Source organism: Peromyscus leucopus, chromosome 4 (genome assembly GCF_004664715.2).
Source record: "Peromyscus leucopus breed LL Stock chromosome 4, UCI_PerLeu_2.1, whole genome shotgun sequence".
NCBI lineage: Eukaryota > Metazoa > Chordata > Mammalia > Rodentia > Cricetidae > Peromyscus > Peromyscus leucopus.
In genome coordinates this window covers 146,866,332-146,891,508 of record NC_051066.1, presented here as the reverse complement: position 1 = coordinate 146,891,508, position 25,177 = coordinate 146,866,332, and the positions used below count along the sequence as shown (strand labels likewise).

The 25,177-nt window shown below is 48.9% G+C and overlaps 1 long non-coding RNA gene across 1 annotated transcript; it reads right to left on the bottom strand.

The window, feature by feature from the left end:
• Positions 1 to 15,364: 15,364 nt before the first annotated feature.
• On the bottom strand, positions 15,365 to 23,319 carry LOC119087920. The gene is made up of 2 exons (XR_005091464.1): positions 22,957 to 23,319; positions 15,365 to 15,879 (listed from the first exon to the last, which is right to left on the bottom strand). It is a non-coding gene; the product is annotated as an uncharacterized LOC119087920 (long non-coding RNA).
• Positions 23,320 to 25,177: the final 1,858 nt, after the last annotated feature.

Here is a 25,177-nt window from a genome sequence, read left to right as displayed (position 1 = left end):
AATATAGGGTGTCATCATGTAGACCAGGCTGGCCCCCAACTCATGAGTCTTGTGCCTTTGTCTCCTGAGTGCTGGGATTGTAAATGTGGACCAGTCACCCCAGGTTACAAGTCACAAGACTTTGTGATCCTAGGTTCTCTCCAATTTCCAACTTCTAGGATGCCAAATAAAGTATAGAACACTCGGTTAAATTTGAATTTCAGATAAACAAGTCTATTTTTAAGACAAAGTGCCTTATGTAACGTTCGGAACACGCAGATACTTTAGAGACTGTTGTTTCTCAGAAGAAACTCAACTTTAAATAGGTGTCCTGTTGGTCGCCTTACCCCAAATCTAAGTATTAGTTTTACGTTCCTTCTATAACAAATCACAACATAGTGACTTGAAACAACACCACTGTGTTTTCTCGCCTTGCTAAAGATACCAGGGAGTGGCAAAGCTGTCTTCTCTCTGGGTTCTTCTTGGCCTTTTCAGCTTGCAGAGGCCTGTGGTACTACTCTGTTCATGGCCATCCCAACACCACCCCGCCATCTTGTTTCTGTTCTCACAGCTACGACAGACTGATTCCCAGCTCCTTTGTGTGTGTGTGTGTGTGTGTGTGTGTGTGTGTGTGTGTGTGTGTGTGTGAGAGAGAGAGAGAGAGAGAGAGAGAGAGGCTTGAACTCAGAGCATTGTTTATGCTAGCCAAGTGCTCTACTACTGAACTGCACCAGTCTTTTACAAGTCAGTAGTAGTGCCGTTGGTTTGGTTTGTTTGTTTGTTGGGGGTAGTGTCGCACAGCCCAGCCTGCCCTGGCACTTGCTGTAGTCTAGGCTGACCTCAAGCTCACATACTCCTGTGTCAGCTTTGCACAGGGATTCCAAGTGTGCGCGCTCGTGTCCCATATCAGTCATATTCAAATATTTGAGAAATCTGGGCATCGTGGTGCTTGTGCCTTTAATCCCAGCACTTGGGAGGCAGAGACAGGAGGATCTCTGTTAGTTCGAGGCCAGCCTGGTCTACATAATGAGTTCCAGGACAGCCAGAGCCATGAATTAAAACCCTGTCTCAATTTTTTGTTTTATTTTTGAGACAGTTACTCAGGTTGGTCTTGAACTTCCAATGCTCCTGCGTCAACCTCTTGAGTAGTTGAGATTATTTCACCGTCACACCGGTCCTCCTGCCTCCCACTGAGAACTTTTGCAATTACATTGGGCCCATTTGTTAACCGAGAATAATCTTCCTATCTCAAGAACCTTAATCACATCTACAACATCTCTTTTACTGCATGAAATAATCACAAATTCCAGAGACTGCGATGAGGACATTTTAGGGGGCAGGATAGGATTCAACCACCAAAATCTGGCAATCTTTTTTCTTTAAAGATTTTATGTATATGAATGCTCCACCTGCATGTACACTTTTATGCCAGAAGAGAACATCAGATCCCACTATAGATGGTTTTGAGCCTCCATGTGGTTTCTGGGAATTGAACTCAGGACCTCTGGAAGAAAAGCCAGTGCTCTTAACCACTGAGCTCTCTCTCCAACCCCCATGGTAATCTTTTTTTTTTTTTTTTTTTTTTGGTTTTGGTTTTTCAAGACAGGGTTTCTCTGTGTAGCTTTGGAGCCTGTCCTGGAACACTGTAGACCAGGCTGGCCTCAAACCCACAGAGATCTGCCGGCCTCTACCTCTTTTTCTCTCTTTTTCATTCATTTTACATACCAACCACAGTTTTCCCTCCCTCCTCTCCTCTCCTTCCCCCCCCCTTCTATCCACCCCTCCACTCCTCCTCTGGCTTTGTTCAGAAAGGTGCAGGCCTCCCAAAGGAGTCAACAAAGCATGGCACATCTGGTTGAGGCTGGACCAAGCTCCTCCCCCTGAAAATCTAGTAATCTTATATGACCCTGACCAAGTCATTCAAACTCCGTAAGTGTCTAGAGCAGCCTTGTGATGCTGAGTGTTAATTGTCAACTCGACAGACTCTAGAACCGCCGGCATGTCTGTACAGCGTTACCTTAATTGTGTTCATTGAAGTGGGAAGACTTTACCTGGGACCATTCCCTGGCTTAAGAAAGGAAGAGTTCATGCTGGATTTGTGGGTGTGTTTTATCGCAGCAGCAGAAAAGTAACCTAGTCATCTTGCGGGGGTGGTGGGGTGGTGGGGTGGTGGGAGGATGGGAGGTGAGGGGTGGGGGTGTGAAGGCAAAACAAAACAAAACAAAAACAAAAACAATTAAATAGCTCATAAGACAAAAATAATAAACTTTCCCCTAGGTGTTGAGATTAAACTCCTCTCTTTAACCCAGATCCAGGTCTGCTGCTGGCCCGGGAGCACAGACTGCAGTTCTAGATGCTGACAGCAGGGGGAGATGAGCTTGGTGAGTACAGGGAGCTTTCCTTACTCCCAGTGAATGGTTAGAGGCTGGAGGAAGGGTCTCAGATGAACAAGACAGGAGAAAGAGTTTCTTCGTGTGGAGCAGCTGTATACAGTGAGGCACTGGGCTCCTATCATCTGACGTATGCCTTACAATAATCCTGTGGACAGCAACAGAGGGTAAGGTCTCCTACGGAACAGGACATTCCAGTTCAGAAAGCGATCTAAGATGGAAGAGTTGGATTTGAACTCAGGTCTGGGACAGCACAATCCCAAATTTCACTTTGTCCTAGGGACTGTTCATAGCTTGTCGCCTTGGCTTCGGAGGTTGGGGAGCAGGCTCAGATCAAGAGAGGACAAGACACTGTCCATGATTACAGAAAAATTAAGAGCATGAGCAGAGACTTGAACTTCTGTATTCTTTTCTATCTTGGATTCTCAGAAGTAACAGACCTGGAATATCCCATTGAAAAGACCCATTTTTCTGTGTGTAAAGGAGGGCCATCAGCCTTGTATAGCCCCTCCTCCCCCGGGAACCTCCAAGGAATGAAATGTAAAGAGATCTGGCACACTGTAACTCAGAATGTCTGTTAGCTGTGACCACCCCACTCAAGAGCAGAAAGGTCACCAAAGGGCAGCTTACCCTGCATCTTGACTGCAAACAGCCTACCTGCTCTCTGAGCTTCGTCCCACCTCCGAAGAAATAATGCCCGGGCTGTTTTCAGCTGCCTATACTTACACTGGAATTTTTGTCATGATTCAAGAGGCTATTTTAAAAAGAAATGTATAAGTATATAAATGCAGCCCACAGATCCTCCTACCCCTGTTTTTGAGACAGGATTTTGCTCTGTAACCCTGGCTGGCTTGGAACTCACTCTGTAGGACAAAGTGGCTTCAGACTTGCAGGGGTCCTTCTGCCTCTGCCTCCCACGTTCTGGGATTACAGGAGAAGGCGTGGTAGCTACGAATTAAACTCTTTGAAAATCACATCTGCTTGTTTTGTGTATGTGTTGGCACACACATGTCCCCATGCCTGTGTGCGGGTCAGAGGACAACTTGCAGGAGTCACTTCTCTCCTCTGCCGTGTGGGTCCCAGGGTCAAACACAGGTCAACAGTTATGAGTGCCATGCCTGGCTTGAAGTAAGTCATGTTAGAAACGATTTATTTTTTATTTTCTGTTTGTGGGTGCTTTGCCTGTGCACCACCTTCAGAGGCCAGAAGAGGGCACTGGGTTCCCTGGAGCTGGAGTTATGGATGATTGCTAGCGGCCATGTGGGTGCTGGGAGGACCCTGGTCTTCCGGAAGAGCAGAAAATGCTCTTAATGGCTGAGACATCTCTCCAGACCCTTGAAATAACTCTTTTGTTTGTTTGTTTTATTTTGTTGTGTTCGAGATAGGGTTTTTCTGTGTAATGGAGTCGTTGTAGACCAGGCTGGCCTTGAACTCACAGAGATTCGCCTGCCTCTGCCTTCCAAGTGCTGGAATTAAAGTCATATGCCACCATGCTTGGCAAAGGTATAAATTTGATTTGACTTTCTGCATCTGTTTTGTTTTTATAAATACAAGGTTTGGTTGTTTGCCCTTAACTGCCATCTCTCCAGCCCCCTAAAATCAAGGTTTTAAAAAGTGAAGACCAGGGCCGGGCAGTGGTGGCGCACGCCTTTAATCCCAGCACTCGGGAGGCAGAGCCAGGCGGATCTCTGTGAGTTCAAGGCCAGCCTGGGCTACAGAGTGAGTTCTAGGAAAAGGCGCAAAGCTACACAGAGAAACCCTGTCTCAAAAAACAAACAAACAAACAAAAAAGTGAAAATCAAACTGCTCACCTCCCTAAGTATATATGTGCACATGTGTATGTGTGTGCTTGTACACACTCAGGTTGTGTGGTTTCTGGTGGCAGCAGACACATAGTAGGCTCTCCATGAACATGAGTCCCACGAGATTCATCAGAAACACTTAGCTGTGTGACTCCGGGAGCATTCTGAACGTGGTTAGAAATGCTTAGTCCTTATCAGGGCTTACTGTCTGCCAGCCATGGATCCCAGAGAATCTACGATAACGACTCCTCACAACTCTGTTACATTTTCATTTCCATTTTTACAAGGCTCAAAGAAATTACCCGTGGCCACACAGGAGCTGGTAAAGCATTTTGATTTTTTTTTTTAAATATTTGTTTTTAAATTTACATTTGTTTATTTAGTGTGTCTGTGTGTGATGTGTTTATATAGGATGTGGGTGTTCCTGTGGCACATGGCACAGGTGTAGAGGTCAGAGGTCAACATTTTGGGGAATCTTTTTATTTTCTTCTACCATGTGAGTCCTGAGGATCAAACTCAGGCCACCAGGCTTGGCTGTAAGTTCCTCTACCAGCCATGCCACCAACTTTGAAACCAGCTCCCCTCTCCCAGCACCTGTTAACTGCCTAAAGGTCCTCAATGAGAGGTGGGGACTTATGGGTCATTCCTTTGCCCCTGACTTTGAACCCTGACCATCTCACCCACTGAAGCACATACCTCTTGCTGTGCATTAGTTTGGTTATTTGAGGGAGGGGGCGGGGCTGGAGAGTGAGCCTAGGGACGCCTATGTATTGTGCCCATACTACTTTATGTTTGGCATCCAGTGCTGTTTACAATAATAACTACCCCTCACTGGGCACCTGTCCCCCATGGGTGTCAGGAAGTTCTTGGGGAGGGGCAGGGCTGGAACTCAGAGAGGCAGAGGAACTTGCCCAAAGTTACAAAACAAGTCATGGCAGTGGGGAGTTGGGCGCTGGAGTTTCAGGATGGGGAGGGCTCATTCTAGTTCTTGGGATTCCAAAGAACACAACATCCCATGCTCTTCGACAATCTCACTGATGGATCTGACCCAGTCTGAGGTTAAGGATTGCCCAACTAGTGGTTTGGAGCCTGGCTTGGCTGGAAAAGTGTCCAGACCTGGGCTGTGTGTGTGTGTGTGGGGGGGGGGTCAGAGGCTTGGCAAGCACAAGAGAGATGTCTGACTTCAATCAGAGGGTCATGTGAAGCTTGTGACCCCCAGGCCTGGCATGCCTCAAGTGCCAGAGACTTCTGTTTCTCTGTGTGCCACCTTCTGCTCAAGAGCCCAGAATCAGGCTGTAGAAGGAGCCATCCAGGTCTCTGAATAGGAGTAGAGTAGTGCCCAGGGCTTAGCTGTGTGGATTCCCAGAAGAGGTCAGAGCCCAGCTGCGTTTTTGTGGTCACACATTGATCTCCCTGAGTCAGCATGGCTGCTTGGAGGGACAGGATGTCCTGTCCGTTCCCAGGGGCTTTGGATCCCAGCCAGACCGAATATTTTCCAAAACATGACCTGAAATGTTGAGGGGGCGGGGATGGGGAGACCCTACCCCTTGTTCTGTCAACGCCAGCCTAAGAGTTCACCTCACCTTCCATTGTCCTAATACACAGCTTAGACCTAGTTCTGACCACACACCTGGCACTGTACTTGGCTCTGTGTGTGTGTGTGTGTGTGTGTGTGTGTTCACTCTAACCCCACAGAGGTACTGTGGGATAGCCTCTGCTTTTCTGAATTCCATGTGGCAGCTGAGCAAACAAACTAAGAGGCAAGTCTATAATCTCAGCATTCAGAAGGTTGAGGCAGGAGGATCCAAATTTGAGGCCAGCCTGGGCCATATAGTGAATTCAAGGTCAGCCTGGGGTTACCTTGTTTGCCTTGTTGAAATAAGGGAAGGGGGCGGGGGTGGGGGGAGAAAACAGAGAGGTCAGGTGACTTGTAAACGGTCACACAGAAGGAATTGCAGGTCTGTGTGGAGTCCTAGTGTGCCAGATCGGATGATGCTGTGTAAATTCCCTGGGTCACTCCCGACATCTGCACAAGCCCAGTGGCTAAATATCAGTATCTCCTGAGGAAATGTGGAAAACAAGGCTCAGAAAGGTGGAAGGGATTTGTACAAAGTTGGAGAAAGCTCCCCTGGGGTAGCCAGCGGTCACTTTTCAAGGGCACAGTGCCAAACTCTCCACTGCTAAGATTTGGTCAGGAGCAACAGAAGTCCCTCCCCTTTCTCTGAGCCTGGTGTTTATCCACAGGTCTCCCGGGATGGGAAGAGGGAGCAGCAGCCATCTCCTGGGGAGGAGGGAGGTGCTATTTGGAAAGCCTAAGTATGGGAGTTTGATGCAGGGACAGCGAGGGCTGAGAAGAAAGTGCTTGGCCCTGTGTCTGCATCTGCCAAGGTCAGCCCACAGTCGAGGAATCTCAGGAATGGAGTAACCCACCAGCCAGGATTAGCAGAGACTGTCTACAAGAAGTACTCTGCTTGGCTCCCGTGACCAACTGTCTCCTGGAGGGAGAAAGTAGGCGGCAAGGCACAGGGGTTGGATTCCTAAGGGGAGCCTGAAGTGTATCCTCTAAGATCAAAGGCAAGAAAGGCCCATGCACATGGCCATCTTTGTGGTGCCCAGTTAAATTGAAGCTTTCAAAGCTTACTGAGTCCAGAGAGCTGCGAGACAGCCAGGCTGCTTACCCTCTTCACCCTACAGCACCCCTGGCCCAGAGGAAGGGGGTGACCTCTGGCCCAGAGGAATGGGTGACAGGCACCCATTCCACATCCTTCAGCAAGCCTGGCCAGGCTGTGGCGGAGGCTTACAGCTGAATCGGATTGGGAGCTTGTATTGGCAGTTTGACTGGGTGTTCTGACATGAGATGACGAGGTTCTCTACTGAGCAGAAGAGCAGTGGGGGTGAGTCTCCTCTCAGAGACTGCCCGGATGTTTCTCCACAGACCACATTTTTAAAGGGATTTTGGGAGTGGGCTGGGAAGACAACTTCATTGACAGAGTCCTCACTGTGAGGACTTGAGTTGGGATTCCCAGCACTGACAAAAAAAAACCCAGACCGACCAACCAACCAACCAAACAAACAAACAAACAAACAACCAAACAACCAACCAAACAAAAGACAGGTAAGGGCTGGAGAGATAGCTTAGCAGTTAAGAACTCTTGCTCTTACAGAGGATCCGGGTTCCATTCGCAGCACACACATGGAGTTCCCAGGAATCTGATGTCCTCTTCTGGGACTTCACAGGCACAGCACACATGGTGCACAGATGTATATGCAAGCAAAACAATAAACAAGCCAAAGCCAGGTGAGACGTTATGCATCTGTAATCCTGTACAGTGATGAGCAGGTCCCTAGGGCTTGGTGACCAGCCACTCTAGTTGAGCAGCAAGCGCCAGGGCCAGTGAGTGACCATGTGTCAAAAATGTCTCAAGGTGGAGAATGGTGGTGGAGGACACCTGATGCTTTCCTCAATCTCCACATGTGGTATTCACACATGCGCGCACGTGCGTGCGCACACACACACGTTTTCTGGAATTGGGGTGAAGTGGGGGGAGACTAAGAAGAACACAGATCTACTTGGACAGTGTCATGGGTGGGGTTTGTGCAATGGCTGCTCTCACTGAGGGGAAATTTTCCTTTCCCTTCCGTCTTTCATCAGGGTCTCACTGTGTAACTCCAAGCTGGCCGCCACCTTCAGGGCCTGTCACTTCCCCACTTACAAGACTTTCCCTTGTGTCTTCCTCCATTTTGTCCCTTAAGTGTACTACCTAGGAGCTCTACACGTGGACTCTAGGGACCTGGGTCAGGATCCTGGCACTAACCTTGGAGCTTCACGTTTGCATCTGATTAATAATTCCTCCTGATGGCCTCGAGGATCAAATGAGAGTGCACTCACATTACACCATCAGCACAAAGCCTGGCACCAGAAAGTTCTTAGTAAAGCGTAGCTGTTATCAGCCTTCCCCTGGCCAGTGCTTGCTGACTGTTCAAGTTTCTCAGCCTTTGAATCAAGCACTTTCCAACCCAGCTCCATTAACTGATGTAAGAGATGCCCAAAGTTCACTGTACAGGGGAAAGGAGAAGACCATAAAATAATACGTGCTCCCCAGGTCATTCGAAACACCGGAGAAAAGCAGACATTCGCGTCTCCATGTGGGTGCCAAGAGCTGGCTGCGGTTATTACCATTTGGTTTGGTTTTTGTTTGGAGACAAGGTCTCACGACGTAACCCAGGCTGACCTTGAACTGTTGAGCCTCCTGCCTCAGCTCCCCAAATGCTGGGCTAATGGGTGTAAGCCACTGTGCTGATTTTTAAGGGGAAAGCACTTTGAAGCCCAGGTAATGTACCGATGACACTGTGGTGGCAGTGCCTGAAAAGCCAGCCTTGGCACCTGAATCCAGGGGAGGTAGAGTTGTTCCCAGCTGCGTTCCCTCTGGCACCCTTCGGGGAGGGTGGCATGGCAAGACTGGAGCTGGACTTGGGACCCACTGGGTTAGTGTAGGTTTGGGTACTTTTTTTTTTATGTGGCCTTGAAACAAAAGAAAAGCAAAGAATTGCCCTTTGGAATCAAGACTTCAAGCTTGTAAACTGTTGTAGTCATTATGGAAATCAGTATGCAGGTTCCTCAAAATACTAAAAATAGCTCCACCATATGACCCAGCTCCACCACTCCTGGATATCCACCCCAAGCAGGTTATGTCAGCATTCCCCAAAGCCATACAGGTTTATTGATGCCCGGCGTATAATAGCCAAGATACGGATAACCGCTTGGGCACTCAGCTGCAGATGAATGGATAAAGAAAAGACGGCAGGCTGGAGAGATGGCTCAGCAGTTAAGAGCGCTGGTTGCTCTTCCAGAGGACCCGGGTTCAATTCCCAGCAACCACACGGCAGCTCACACCTGTCTGTAACTTCAGTTTTGGAGCTTGATACCTCACACAGACATACATGCAGGCAAAACACCAGTGAACACAGAATAAAAATGAATTTATATCAAAAATAAATGGCATAAATTTACCATGGAATTGTACTCGGCTGTAGAGAATAGTGAAGAGATGCCCTTGACCGCAGGTCCTCTCACTCTTGAGTGCTGGAATTACAGGCATGTGCCATCCTATTTGATGAGATACTGGATATCAAAACCAGGGCTCCCTGCGTGCTAGGTGAGCACTCTACGGGCTGAGCTCCATTCCCAGCCATGGCTTCCCCCAGCAACGCCTAAACTCGGTATAGCGGTGCATGCTTGTGACCCCAGCACCCGGGAAGTTGGATAGGAGGACAAGAAGGCCAAGGCTGTCCTCACCTACATGTCCAGTTCAAGGACAGCCTGGGCTATCTCAAACAAACAAACAGACAGACAGACAGACAGACAGACAGACAAACAAACAAACAAAAAACCCAAATGACAAAACAAAACATCCCCACCCCCAAAAATGAAATTATGTTGTTTGTAGAAAAATGGATGCAATTGGAGATTGTTATATTAAATGAAATAAGCAAGACTTGGAAAGGCAAAAGCCACATGCTTTTTTTAAAAATGTGGAATACATACTTAAATATAATGTACAATACATAATTGGCATACTAGCTATGTATGGGATGTGAAGGAAGAAGGAGGAGGGGGAGGGGCCGGAGAGATGGCTGAGTGATTAAGAGCACTGGCTTCCGGCACCCACATGGCAACTCACTACCATCTGTAACTCCAGTTCTAGGGGCTCTGAGGTCCTCTTTTGGACTCTGTAGGCACCAGGCACACGTGTGGTACACAGACATAAAAAATACCCACAGACATAAAAAACCCAATTAATTATTAATTAGAAAAGAAAAGAGAAAGAAAACATCACTTTTTAAATATGTGGAGTCTAGACTTAACTACACAAATGTGTACGTGCATACACACATATGACATGAAAGTTAAGAGAATTATTGGGGTGAGGAGGAAGGAGACAGGCAGAAGTAGGCTCAAGAAGGGTAGTGGGGGCTTGAACAAAGCACAATGATATATATGTATGAAAATATCATGATGAGATTCACTGATTTGTGCACAAATGACACAGTTTTCAGAGAAAGCCTAAGTAGGGGTAATGCTACCCTAAGGGGTAGCTTTTGCATTCCCTGGGGTGCTATGACACAATGTGAACACTTGGTGGCACTCCAGCCAATCTTCAAAAGAGAGACCCCGACAGGTTTGATAATAGAAGAATCGGACCCGGCTAGCCCTCAAAGGCACTTGCCTCTTGAGCCTGAGGAGTTAGGTTCAGTCCCTGGAGCCCACATGCTGCAAGGGTGGAATCAACTACTGACGGCTGTCCTTTGACCCCCATTCCAAGTTGTGGCAAGTGCGCCACCCCAAATAAATAAATGAAAAAAAAGTCCCTGAACTAAAAGTAATGTCACCATTAATAAAATTTTCATGTACTGAGTTCTTCCTGTGATATCCTAGACTCTTTTCAGAGAGTCATAGGTCATGGGTTTTTGTTTTGCTGTTGTTTTTTGTTGTTTGTTTGCTTGTTTTGAAACAGGGTCTCACTGTGTAACTCGGTTGTCCTGGAACTCCCTATGTAGACCAAACTGGCCTCAAACTCACAGAAAGACACCTGCCTGCCTTTGCCTTCCGAGTGCTGGGATTAAAGGCACTACCATATTTGGCCTTTTTCTCATTTTAACTTTGTAAACATCCCACCCATTAGGCACTATTTAAAAAAGTGTGTGTGCGTGTGCCAGTGCTTGTGGGGGTCAGAAGAGAGCGCTGGATCCCTTGGGGCTGGAGTTACAGCTGACTGTGAATACTAAAAACCAAATTCTGACCATCTGGAAGAACAGCAAGAACTCTTAACCAGTGAGCCATGTCTCTAGCCACCCTCTTCCCTCATGGCTAGACATGGTTACTGAGGATTTTATAGAGTATATTACTTTTCTAGATTTTGTTTTGTTTTGTTTTGAGACAGGATTTCTCTTTGTAGTTTTGGTGCCTGTCCTGGATCTCACTCTGTAGACCAGGCTGGCCTTGAACTCACAGCCTGGCTCTGCCTCCAGAGTGCTGGGATTAAAGGCATGCGCCATCACTGCCCGGCCACTTTTCTGGATTTTCAAACTGTTCCTATAGCATAATTCTCACATATGATGCTGCTTAACACTATTAACTGTACAGCTCCGTGAAACCAGGGCATGAGTGGGCTGGGAAGGGGTTGAGGATTTGATGCTGGGACCCATGGGACCGGCTGGAAACTGCTTGGCTTGGCCGGCTCTCTCAGGATGACTTGCCTCTGGAGAGCAAAATGTCATCATTCTGGACTTTGTCCTCTGTGTTTCTCCATATTGCTTGAACTCTTACAATAAACATGGTCCGTTTTAATAAAAACAATGTGGGGTCTCGGGAGGGTGGGGTGGTCTCTGGCATCAAAGAATGAACTGTGAGTTCTGAAGAGCAGGCTGGAATTCTCAGAGGGCCTAAGGGACAAGCTCCTGACAGGCTTGTTTAGGAGGAGACCCCATTTCTGGTGAGCTAGGGTCCAGTCCTGGTTCCCTCTCTAGATCTCTCTGACGTGACATGAATCATGGTGTCCCAATCACAGAGTGGCCCTCAGTAAGCTTCTGCCTGATGCTAGGTTTGCTCTGCCTCCCTCACTGCCGCTGCCTGTCACTGCTCTCCTCCAGGCCTGGGAAGAAACGACCTGGTCAGGTCTCTAATGTTTTAGTGGTTGCAGGAGTTTCTTCAGCAATGGAAACACTGAGCATGCCAGACCCAACCAGATGACTAATACATGGTGGCCTGTGGGGAGTGGTCCCAGAAATTACCCATCCCTCTGCCCAATATGTAATGAAGATATCAGGCCTCTCCCCAGGCAGGGGATGCTGGGAGTTTTCTGCTCATTACTCCACTTGTGGCTTCAGTTCCTATCGGGGCTGGGCCCACAGGCCATAAATTCTGGTGCTCATTAGTCAATATCTCACAGCTCAGCCGTTCGCCCGTAGCCCTGCCATCATTGTTATCTCTTATCTCAAGCCTCGTCATTGTTTTGTCACTTAAAAAAAAAATAGCAGTCTTTTCAGCAGGATGTTTTGGGCATCTTTTGCTTTGGAGTTGGGGAACCCCAACCGTGGCGGGGGGGGGAGGGGCGGTAAGGGAGGCAAGAGGGTTCAGGGAATTTTCTGACTTTGTCCAAAGCTTCTGGGAAAGACCAAGGTTTGAACTCCTAGTCCTCTCTGGGGTCCAGGCTGGGACCTGGTGTGGGGCTCAAAGCTGTGGGAGAGGCAGGAAGGGAGTGGTCATCCGGAGCCAGGGCAAAAGCAAAGGAGTCCTTCTTTTTGGACAGGCTTGGGCCAGAGGGCTTCCTCTTCCTCACCAGTCGAGGAGGAGGAGGAGTGGCAGTCCTTGGCGCTCGAGGACGTGCAGGTCCCCTAACCTGTGAGTCTGTTTGCGTTAGGATTGGGGACTTGGATTTGACCCCAAGAACAAACTGGGTGACTTCCTTGACATCTGCAGACTCAGGCCCCTCATCTTAAAGAGCCCACTCTTGTCTGCCTCATGCCCTGGCTCTCTCAGCTCTACTCCCATCCACCCTCTTGAGTTCCTCACACCACTGCCCTCCCTATACTAGGCCCCACCTCCAAAAGATTCCTTGCACCGGCTCCAACTGGCCCAGGCTGGCAACCATGTCTTCAGCATACAGACCATCGGAGTACTGCCTCCCCTCCCCCTGAGAAAGGGTTTCTCTGTGTAACTTTGGAGCCTGTCCTGGAACTCACTCTGTAGTCCAGGCTGGCCCTGAACTCACTGAGATTCTCCTGCCTCCTGAGTATGGAGTACTCTTAAGATGCAAACCGTGAAGGAAGGCCTCACCAAGGAGATCCTTTTGGTACAATTAATAATTTATTAAGATTTGACTGTACACACAGTATACAGTTCAAGCAGTGCCTCTCCCAGCCGCACCCCCCCCTCCAGCTGTGTGGTCTCCCTCTTCATCTGCCCATATGCCGCCAGTTTCATGGGGTTTAGTGGCCTCAGAACCTCATGGGGCAGCCATGTTTGCTGGGTTGTTTTTTAATTTTATGTGTCTGGGTGTTTTTACCTGCCTGCATGTATGTGTGGCACGCGCTCGATGAGGTTGGAAGAGGTTGGGGGTCCCCTGGTGCTGGAGTTACAGAAGGCTGTGAGTCGTGTGTGTGCTGGGAATGGAATCCAGGTCCTCTGGAAGAGCAGCCAGTGCTCTCCACCTCTGAGCCGTCTGTCTCTCCTGTCCGAGCTGTGAGTTTGTAGCTGTGGCAGAAGAACCATCCAGGCAGAGGGATCAAGAGCTCAAGGGTCCTGAGGCTGTGGGCCAGTGTTGCTGGGGAGGGAGGGGGGTCAGGCTGGGAGGTGGCAGAGGGGGGGGCCTTTTGTTTCTGTTCTTGTTTGATACAGGGTCTCACTATGTAATGCTGCCTGGCCTGGGACTCACTGTGTAGACCAGGCTGGATTCAAATTTGCAAAGATTCTGCCGTGTCTGCCTCCTGAGTGCAGATTCCAAGTGTGCACCACCACAGAGGACTCGAGACCTGGGTGCTGCTCTGAGTGGCCTGATGAGGGGAAGGGGGACTAAGAGCAATCTGTGCTGTATACAAACACTGCAGAATGTGGATGCTGGATTCATCTGGGGGAGGGCGGCCAGGAGGGAGGCCAGTGTGGGTTTCCGGTAGGGAGGACCAGGGCCAGGAGAGGGAAGGTGGTGAGAAGAGGTGGGTTGTGAGCGTTTGGGTTGGTGGAGTTGTGATCAGAGAGGCCCTCCCAAGCCACATGCCCTGCTGACAACTTGCCTCTGTCCGCAGTATTGTGATTGATTACGGGACTAAAGTGCATCACTGTAAACTGACAGAGCAGGCCCGGAGGATGTGTCTGCTGCTGATCTGAATAAGGGTCCCCACTTATCCTTAAAGCAGTGACCACAGTGGCCTGCTACCTGCTGGGAGACTCCTACTTCCTACAGACATCTCCTGCACCCATCAGCACCTAGGAATCACCCTAAGGCAGCCTGCCTCACGCTGTCTCTTTCTGATGAGCAAAATCTAGAGCCTTCAGAATCTCATAGTTTCTTTGCCATAAAACCCTTTACCCATGAAAGCCTGACATATAAAAATGTATAGAAAATTCTAAGTTCAGGGCAGGGATGGGGCTCTGTTGATAGAGTGCTTGTCTATCACACACATGGCCCTGGGTTTGATCCTCGGCACCACACAAATGTTGTCCTTAGCCTCCACCCGTTAGATACCCGGCACACCCCTCTGTCAGCTTGGCGACAGAAAAATGGCTCCAGGGCTGGGGAATGCAGCGCAGAGGTACCCAGGATGCAGGAGCCCTGGGTTCCACCCCCAACACTGCATGGGATGGGAAGGCAAAGGGCAGCTCTAGGGAAATGGTGAGGGACCCAAGGGCCAGCAATAGATGCCAGTATCTCAAGGCCACAAACAAACAAAAGCAAAAAACAGCACACAAGGCAGCGGTACTGGCTCAGGCCAGCTGGAGGTGCGGAAGTTACAGCAAGACAGAGGCAGAAGCCATGGAGGAAGGATGTAGCCTCAGCCAAAAGTAAATGTAGACATCTGATATCTCCCTCTCACTGCTTTTGATCTCTGTGGAATCTTTGTTTGGCCAAATTCTCCCAGCAGTCAGAAGGCATGACAGACAGCTCCTGGGGAAGGGGGAGGGGCTGGAGGAGAGCGATGATACACATGTGTGAGTCGTCAATGGGAGCTGTCCCAGGAAGGACGGCAGCAGGGCCCAAGAGATGGGCGTTTGAACACGTCCTGAAGGCTGCGAAGCACTGTGGTTTGAATACCGTCCCCCAAATCTGTGTGTTTGAAGCGTGGTCCCTAGTCCAGCAGAGGTGACAGGTGGAAATTTTTGGGGAAATCAATTGAAGATGATCTGCTTGTGGATTTATAGGTCATTATATAGTCATTGCAGAAGTGGTCTACCACCATGAATCTGTCTCACCACGTGGTGCCCTCCACCATATTATAATACAGATCGATGGCCCTCAACACATACCAGTACCATGCTCATAGGCTTCCCAGCCCCCAGAACCACGGGCTAAGCATAGCTCTTTATAGATTGTCATATCTCCTTATTTTGTCACAGCAACAGAAAATGGATCAAGACACCAGGAAATAGGTATTTCATCACAGGGAAGAGGAGGCAGCGTGCTCGGCATTACAAAAGCGCCCGCTAACTGATTTGTTTATTTAATCAGGATTGTTTGTTCCATTGATGGACTCTGCAGTGTGTACTCCGTGAAAAGCAAATACCCAAATGGGCAAAAGGGCATCAGATGGAAAGCAGGTCCCCCTCTCACCCCTGACCCTCCGCTATCCGCGACTTCCCAAAGGCCCTTCTCTCCAGTCTGCTCGTATTCTTCTCCCACCCTGACTGCTGCCCCTGTGCGCCAGCACTTGCCACACATCCTGTGTGTATACACGTTCCTGTCAAGATCCCCATCCTTTCACTACCACAGGAGAAGCGGAGGTTATCTCTCCCCTGAACCCTCGGCTACCAGCACTGTACCACACAGAAGGAGTTGAGGGGCTGAAGAGATGTTTCAGCAGTTAACAACACTGGCTGCTCTTCTAGAGGTCCTGGTACCCGCGTGGCAGCTCACAGCCATCTGTTGCTACAGTGCCAGGGAATCCAACGCCCTCTTCAGGTTTCTGTGGGTACCGCACACATTTGATGGAGGTACCTGCAGGCAAAGCACCCACAACACATCTTAAAAAAAAGTTGATGAGGGAAGATTTTTGTGGATAAACAAGAGTCATAAGATGTTAGAATAATAAACATACAACACTGTAGATATCGGACTCAGTGGGCAGAGCCTGGGGGGATGACGGACGGATGGACAGACAGACGGGACAGGATGGACAGGGATGGGGACACTCTTGTCCAGACTTCTTGTCTAAGGACCATTAGTGACTTCAAAAGGTCTTCACTGTGCCCTTCAGATGATTTAGTTTGGGCTGGTGAGATGGCTCAGAGGATACGCTTGTCATGTAAGCCTGTTGACCTGAGTTTGATCCTCAGGACCCACATGGTGGGGGAGAAAAATGAACTTGCAAATTGTTCTCCAACATACGTATGTGTGCTATAGCATGCACACACCCACACACATGCACACCCTCCCCATACATATACACAAATAAATTCAGTTTTAAAACCTAAAAATAGATTTAAATTTATTTTTAAAATTTTTTCTAGACAGGGTTTCTCTGTGTAGTTTTGGTGCCTATCCTGGATCTCACTCTGTAGACCAGGCTGGCCTCGAACTCACAGAAATTCACCTGGCTCTGCCTCCCAAGTGCTGGGATTAAAGGCTTGTGCCAATACTGCCTGACTTAAATTTATTTTTATCAACACTAAGAAGGGATTGATTCCAAGATACTGTGCATGCTAGGCAAGTACTCTATCACTGAGCTAGTTTCCACCTTCTCCACCATTCACATAGATATTTGTCTTTCAAATATTTGTTTTTTTACCACGTGTTTTATATTTATTGAGCACCTAATGTATTTATTAACCAATAGTAATTAAGCATGTATTTTGGTCAACATTAATATAAATGTCATGCTATGCAACTGAGGCTTCAAGATTAATTTCCATGGTTTAAAGCGACAAGCACGTATTAGCTCATGGTTTGGGGATGCTGGACTTCAGGAATGGCTTAGGTAAGTGGGTTCTGTATTAGGGTCTTCCACGACAATGCAGGGAAAGGTGTCACTGGGCCCATGGTCTGTAGCTAGAGTTTTCCTGCCTTGGCCACAGTCAGGACAAATCTTTGTCACCCGCCAGTCCCACAGCTGCTCAGACCCAACCAAGTAAACACAGAGACTTATATTGCTTACAAACTGTATGGCCATGGCAGGCTTCTTGCTAACTGTTCTTATATCTTAAATTAACCCATTTTTATAAATCTATACCTTGCCACATGGCTGGTGTGGTGGCTTACCAGCGTCTTTACATGCTGCTTATCCTGGCGGTGGCTGCAGTGTCTCTCCCCTCAGCCTTCCGCTTCCCAGAATTCTCCTCTCTCCTTGTCCCACCTACTTCCTGCCTGGCCACCTACTTCCTGCCTGGTCACTGGCCATCAGTGTTTTATTTATATAGAACGATATCCACAGCAATGGTCACCAGCGGGCTTGATGGGTTTGACCATTCATTCTAATGCAGCTCATTTCCTTGTCTGCCCATGGGCAGCAAGCCTCAGTGCACCTCTATGGATCCCTAAGAGTCTTCATCATGGCTTCCAGACAGCCCAGAGCAGGGGACCCGAGACAGTAAGATGGGAAACACAGTGCCTCAGAAGGCGCATTCTACTGCTTCCACAGTCTGCAGCGCTCATTCGGGGAAACCAAATCTGTCTGGAATGACGGCACAGTGGTATGGGTACCAGAAAAAGAGGCTCCTCAGGGTACATCTTGGAGACTAGCTACCACAGTAACGTTGAACAAGACCGGCCAAGTTTCCGCTCTTATGGGGTTAGCACCCTAGGAGGGAAGGGGAGAGGACATCAATAAACCAATAAACAATTACATGGATGCTTTTGGAAGGTTTAAGGGTAATGAAGAAAATCAAACAAGATGACAAGTTAGAACAGGGCTGCCATGCTAAGATCTCAAGCAAGTCCAGCCTGCTGTCAGCCCTGCAGATGAAGTTTGCCTGGCACTCAGCCATGCCCATTCCCTTTACATAGTTTAGGGTCCTCACATGCAGTAAGGGCAGCCTTAAATCATTTCAACAGAGATTGTTGAGCTTGCAGAAGCTCCCATACACGGTTATATTTACAGAAGGTGTCTCCAGGAGACCACACTGGAGCGGAGACCCAAATGGGTAGGAGGAAGTGGTTGTGTTAAGAGCAGGGAAAAGGTTTTTCCAGACAAAAGAGACCTCAGGAAAGAGCAGTAAAATGGGAACTCTTGGGCATGTAGACACACAGGAAGTAGTCCAGAGGACTGGGATGGAGACCACAGAGGGATGACTAAGCATGAGGAAAGAATATAAGGGTAAGATCAGGATCTGCTTATTGGCGGGGAGGGCTCATGGCCCTAGCGAGTCTTGGGGGCCATTTTTTTGTTGTTGTTGTCTTTTTTGAGACAGGGAGGGTTTTTCTGTGTAGCCCTGGCTGTCCTAGAACTCACTCTGTAGACCAGGCTGGCCTCGAACTCACAAACAGACACCTGACTCTCTGAGAGGTGTTTTTTAAAAAAAAACTACATCTACTTATTTATTTCTGTGAGAGCAGGGAGGACACCACAGCACACTTGTGGAGCTCAGGGGACTGCTTCTAGAGGTAGCGTATTTTCTTTCCATCCTGTCTGTCTAGGGGATCGAACTCAGGATGCCAGGCTCAACATCAAGCCCCACCCATCCAGCTACTCATTGAGCCAGCCCCAGCCCCCGAGAGGTACTTTTGTTCGTTTGTTTCTTTGTTTCAAGACTTGGGTCTCCAACTCAGGATCTTCTTGCCTCAGGCTTTCAGGCTCTGGCATTATAGGAATAAACATCTACGCCCAGCTGAGCTTGAGTTTTGTTTCAAGCCTGTTAGGAGGCCCTGGAGGGGTCTCAGTAGGGAGACGTGGGCTATGGTGGGACTGATAGCTGTGCCTGCTCTGGTTTAGTCCCCCTCAACTGTCCCCTAAGTGCAGATTTCCCAGAACTGTGTGGTCTTGGCAATACCCAGGTAAAGACCTTTGATTATGCACATGCACAACCCTCGGCAAACCCAAGAGACCATGACGTCTTTTTTTTTTCTCAGAGCTGAGGACTGAACCCAGGGTCTTGCCCTTGCTAGGTAAGCGCTCTACCACTGAGCTAAATCCCAACACCCCCCCCCACCCTACCCCCCCCCACCCCCTACCCCCACCCCCCGTCTTGAGTTTTTTGAGACAAGGTTTCTTTGTGAAATGGTCCTGGCTGTCCTGGATCTTGCTCTATAGACCAGGCTGGCCTTGAGCTCATAGAGGTCCGCCTGCCTCTGCCTCCCAAGTGCTGGGATTAAAGGCGTGCACCATCACCACCTAGCTTTCTATTCTCTTTTCAACCCCTTGTGATGTAGATTCTAGAGCTTTTCCCATCTGTGGCTGTGAAAGTCAGACAACCTCCCTGAGTCTTACTTGCCTCAACTGGACAATGAGGGGTTAGTTCAGTCACATCTGCTAGTCTAAGAGCAGCCCATGGGGCTGTCCAGGCACACACAAAGCCAGGGTCCTGAGAAGGGCATGAAGGCCACGTGACAGTGTGGTTCAGAGCAGGCTTAGCGGGATTGGCGTGAGCAGCGGGACACAGAGTGGCTGGTCCTCCCGGCAGCATTGGCGTGAGCAAGGCAGCCCATGGCTTCTCAGAGTGTCTCCAATGGGCACAGCTGGTAGCAGGTCCAGCTGGGACAAGACTTTGAGTGGGGAATGACCTGGCGGCGGCTAACGTGAATCCAGTCAGGTCTGAGAGAGCACGGGTTTGCCGAGAGCTTGTCCTTTGCCTTGGGTGAGGTGGAAGAGGTTGAGATGAGGCGCTCTGGTTGTAAGAGGGACCAGTGTTCTATGTACCATGCAGGAAGAAAATGCTGTCAACCAAATGGTGACACAGTACTTCCTGGTCACTTAGGATTTGTATTTTACATTTGTTACAAGACCTTTTGGAGCTAGGTGTGGTTGTGGTTAAGCATTCAAGGGGCTGAGACAAGAGGATTTCCAGTTTGAGTTTGGATGGGGTTGCGTAGCTAGACCTATCCTCCTATCTCCTGAAAGACCTCTTTTAACTTCACTACGCTGTCTTACTAGGAGGGACTGCCACAGCACAAGTATGGGGGTCAGCAGACCACCTGAAAAGCTGCTTCTCCCCCTGACCATGCAGGCCTTTGGGGGTGAACTCGTGTTGCTGGGCCTGATAACAAGCACCTTTACAGCCACTGGGCTGGCTAGTTTTATGTCAACTCAACACAAGCTAGAGTCATCACAGAGGAGGGAGCCTCAATTGAGAAAATGCCTCCATAAGAACGGGCTACAGGTAGGCCACAGGGCATTTTCTTAGTGACTGATGTGGAAGGGTCCAGCACATTGCAGGTGGAGCCACTGCTGGACTGGTGGTTCTGGGTTCTGTAAGAACAAGCCAGTAAGCAGTACTTTTCCATGGGCTCTGCATCAGCTCCTGACTTCAGGTTCCCGCCCAGTTTGATTTCTTGCCTTGGCTTCCCTCAACAGATTGTGAGTGGGGGTATATAAGCCAATTAAACCCTTTCCTGTCCAAGTTGCTTCTGGTCATGATATTTCATCATAGCAGGTCCCCCCCAAATTCTTAAAGATGAGATTTTTCGATCTTTGGGTTGCTGTTTTTTATTTGTCTTGTTTTCTTTGTCTCTGTGCTCTGGAGATTGATCCCAGGGCCTTGCATGTGCTGAGCACACATGTGATAACACTCCCAGCCATTTTTATAGGTTTGCCTCTTTCTTTCTTTCTTTCTTTCTTTCTCTCTCTCTCTCTCTCTCTCTCTCTCTCTCTCTCTCTCTCTCTCTCTCTCTCTCCCACCCTCCCTCCCTCCCTCCCTCCCTCCCTGTTCTTTCTTCTTTTTTTTGATATAAGGTTTTATTATGAAGCAAGCCTATGCTGGCTCAAACTCACTATGTAGCCCAGGCTGGCCTCCAACTGGATATCCTTCTGCCTCTGCCTTTTTTTGTTTTTGTTTTTTTCAAGATAGGGTTTCTCTGTGTAGTTTTGGTGCCTGTCCTGGATCTCACTCTGTAGACCAGGCTGGCCTTGAACTCACAGAGATCCGCCTGGCTCTGCCTCCCGAGTGCTGGGATTAAAGGCATGTGCCACCACCGCCTGGCCTCTGCCTCTGCCTTTCAAGTGCTGAGATTACAGACTTGAGCAACCATACTAGACTTCTTAGTAATCTCTCTTGTTTACTCAGAAAAATAAAAATACTAGGCTGGATGTGTGTGTGGCTCATTGGTAGAGTACTTGCCTAGCTTAAGGCCCTGGGTTCCATTCCCAGCACTTTCATAACTGGACGTGGTGGGGCACACCTATAATCCAGCTCTTGGGAAGCAGAGGATGAGAAATTCAGGGCCATCCTCAGCTACACAGAGAATTGGAGGTTAGCTTAGACTGTATGGAAGAAACAGAAAAGAAAGAGGAAAATACAAGCAAAAACATATTTACTAAGGAATCCCCCAAACCCTGCAGACATCATCCAGCTGTTCTGGGTCCCTTTGCCTCCTAGAATCACCATTCTTCATACTTGTCACTTGTCACTGTCCACGATGGCATGCATCTCCATCATGCAGCATTTCTAGGAGGGCTGCTCCATGGCAGTCTCCAGATGCTTTCTTCTTCTTCTCCTCCTCCTCCTCCTCCTCCTCCTCCTCCTCCGGTGTTCTTATCAATGGAAGGCTTCTAGAAACTGCCGCTGTTCTTGGCCCTTCCTCAAATGGCCCTCGTGTCATTTGTGATAAAATAGAAAAAGGTACAGCTGTCCAGGAAGAGCTCAGGGGAAAAAAAAAGTGACCAGAACCAACCCGGCCACAGCCATCACCTGATCTAACCCACAGTCATAGTGGGATGTGTGATTTAAAGACACAGCCTCATTTCAATGACATCATAACGTGGAAAGAGGCATGGTGAGCTTTAAAATGGTAAGTACTACCCAGGGGCAGTGAGGGCTAAGTCTGTGGTGGGCTCTAACTCATAGACACCCACGCATTCAGCTCAGCAGCGGCCACTCCCTTGGCATTGCTCCACTGTCCCCTGACTCCTTGCAACCCAGGGCATCGCCCTCCTTGCAGGGCCAGCTTGGGTTTATGGCAACAATCGCTGCTCCTGCCAGACATGATCTCAAAGCCATAAAGAGTTTTACAGTTTCACTCTTCCCAAGATAAGGCTGGGGAGCCCTTCCCAAGGCCGGGCACAATCTCGGCGCTCAGGAGGAGGGGCTGGGCGTTGGGGACTGGTACAAGTTTTATGGCCCCCACTTCTCTAAAAATACCACGTTCTCATAACCTCAGCCTGAGTGTGCTGGTGAGGTCTCAGCACCTGGAGTACAGTGACAGTCACTTGTTCTGGCACTCATTCATTCATTCACTTACTCATTTGGAATAGTGTGTGGGACACAACAGCTTGTGTTTTCTTACCATGCCACATTGTTTTACCTATGGATCTAGACAAGTTGCTTCCCTTCCTCTACATAATGAGAATTCATTTAAACTCCCCTCAGCCTCACCGAGGTCCACATAGACAGCGAGCATGCATAGCACACAGTAGGCCCACAGCAAAGGAGCCGGAAACCTTTTACTTCACCATTGGCGTTCACCCTGGTTGCTTTTGTTGGACCCTCGTCCCAGCCTTTGTGCAGTCTGGCCCAAGACAAGCCCTCACCCTTCACCTCCTTGCTACCCACACCCATTTAAATGGGAGCAAGCCACTGCTGCCGCCCCCTCCATCATCAACATGCTTAAAGTCTTGCCTCCCATCCAGTCAAGATGTCAGAACACTTCCAAACCTGGTCCCCTGACTGCCTCTGTCCCCCCACATGGCAGCTCCAGCCTCTGGCAGCTGTGGCTGCCCCTGTGGTTTTGCCTTGAACATCTCACAGGATCCTGGGGATTCCGCCCAGGCTGCCTGCCCGCCCCCCTCGCCACACACACACACACAGTGCATTGGCGATGTATGTTGGTGGCAATGGTAATCGGGTCTCTCTCTCCTTTCCTTCTCCCCTCCCCTCTTTCTCTCTGACAAGGTGTCTTCCACCATGCAGCCCCAGAATCTTGACTCACCTGCCTCAGCTCCCTGTGTGCTTGGATAACAGGCTAACACCACTCAGCCCAAGTCGGTGGGGACGTCCCATCTCCAGCCCCAAGACTTGGATATTCAGGGCCTCTGTAGGCGTTCCATTGACGTCCCGAGTGACACAGGTCAAGCTCAACTCCCGCCGGTGGCTTGTCCACTCTTCCTCACGTCATCCCAGGGCGCCAATACCGCCTTGGCTTGGTTTTTCTTCTTCGTGCTCACCAGCAAGCCCTTGGTCACTCTCCTCAAACATGATCTTCTCTCACCACCGCCTGTATTTGTTCTCTGTTGAAATCTCTGATATGGCCGAGTAATGTGCATTGGATACCTCTGCCCTGCAGCGTTCTTAGGTCAGAAGCACCGGCCTGACGTGACTGTGTCTTAACGCCAGCTGCCAGCTGCCTGTATTCCTAACTAAGATCCAACTCACTTATGCTGTTGGCTGAATTCAGTTCCTCATGGACTGAGGTCACCATTTCCTTGCTGTTCGCCACCAAAGGCCACCTACATTCTTACTATGGGGTCCCCTTCATCATCCCTCCCATACTTCTTATTTAATATGCTGGGAATTGCTCCATCTCCTTCAAGGGCTCACTGACGAGGTCAGGTGGGTTTCGAGCCTTAATTAAGCCTGTAAAAGTCCTCACTCTGTGGCTAGAAAAGACGGTTCAGTGGGTAAAGGCACCTGCCACCAAGCCTGGTGATCTGAGTTCATTCCTAGGGATTCACATGTACAGAACCAACTTCAACCAGGCGGTGGTGGCGCACGCCTTTAATCCCTGCACTTGGAAGGCAGAGGCAGGTGGATCTCTGAGTTTGAGGCCAGCCTGGGCTACAGAACGAGTTCCAGGACAGCCCAGTCTACACAGAGAAACCCTGTCTCAAAAAACCAAAACTGGCATCCTCACTCACATACACACACACACACACACACACACACACACACACACACACTAAATAAAATGCCAAAGTGCATACAGGCATCCCCCCCCACATAGACACACACACACACACACACACACACACACACACACACACACATACACACACACACACACAATGCTGTGGTGCACACAGGCATCCCACCCATACACAAAATAAATAGAATGCCATGATGCACTCGGGCATCCTCCTACACACAACAAATAAAATGAACTTGAAGAACATTTGTAAGGAAGTCTTCTTGTAGCAGGTAAATGAGTGACAGGTTGAAGAATGAGGGAAGATGTGAATGCAGTGGGGCAGGAGTCCCGGGGCCTGTTTTAGAATTCTCCGGCTCCTCTCTCTCAGACCATGGCCTGTCCCTCACTGACACCACTCCCAAGCTCGCCGATTCCATGCTGTGTCTGTCACACAGACTGTTCTGTGCACAGCAGAAGAGGCCTTTTAAACACACGAAGCCGGGGCTGGGAATGTAGCTCAGTTGGCAGAGCGCTTGTCTAGCACATATGAGGCCCTGGGTTCAGTGGCCAGCACTGAATGAAACAGGGCTTGGTGGCTCATGCCTGTAATCCCAGCACTCAGGAGGCAGAGGCAGGAGGATCAAAACTTTCAAGTCGTCTTTGACTACATAGCAAAGTCAAAGCCAATCTGGGTTATGTTAGACCCAGTCTAAAAAGGGGGCGGGGTGCCGCCGCCAGATAGCTCAGCAGGTAAAGGCACTTGCTACCACACTTAATGACTTGAGTTCAATCCCTGGACCCCACATAGTAGAAAGAAAGAACTCATCCTAGCAAATTATTCTCTGACCTTAACATGCATACCATGTCATGAACCTGCAAATCACATTAGCACACACACACACACACACACACACACACACACACACACACACACACGTGTAAATAAATGTCACTTTAAAGAGTGAAAGAGCTGGCTGTAGTAGCAGCACCTTTAATCCCAGCACTCTGATGGCAGAGGCAGCAGATAGATCTCTGTGAGTTCAAAGTCCAGCCTGGCCTACACAGCAAGTACCAGGCTACACAGTGAGATCCTTCAGAAACAAATAATAAATGAAAAAGAAAGAAGGAAAGAAAGAAAGACAAGAAATGATGAAGCGGGTTGTATCACTGCCTTATTTATATATTTTAAAATTTATTTTTATTTATTTTATTTTGGTTTTTTTGAGACAAGGTTTCTCTGTGTAGCTTTGGTGCCTGTCCTGGATCTTGCTCTGTAGACCAGGCTGGCCTCGAACTCACAGAGATC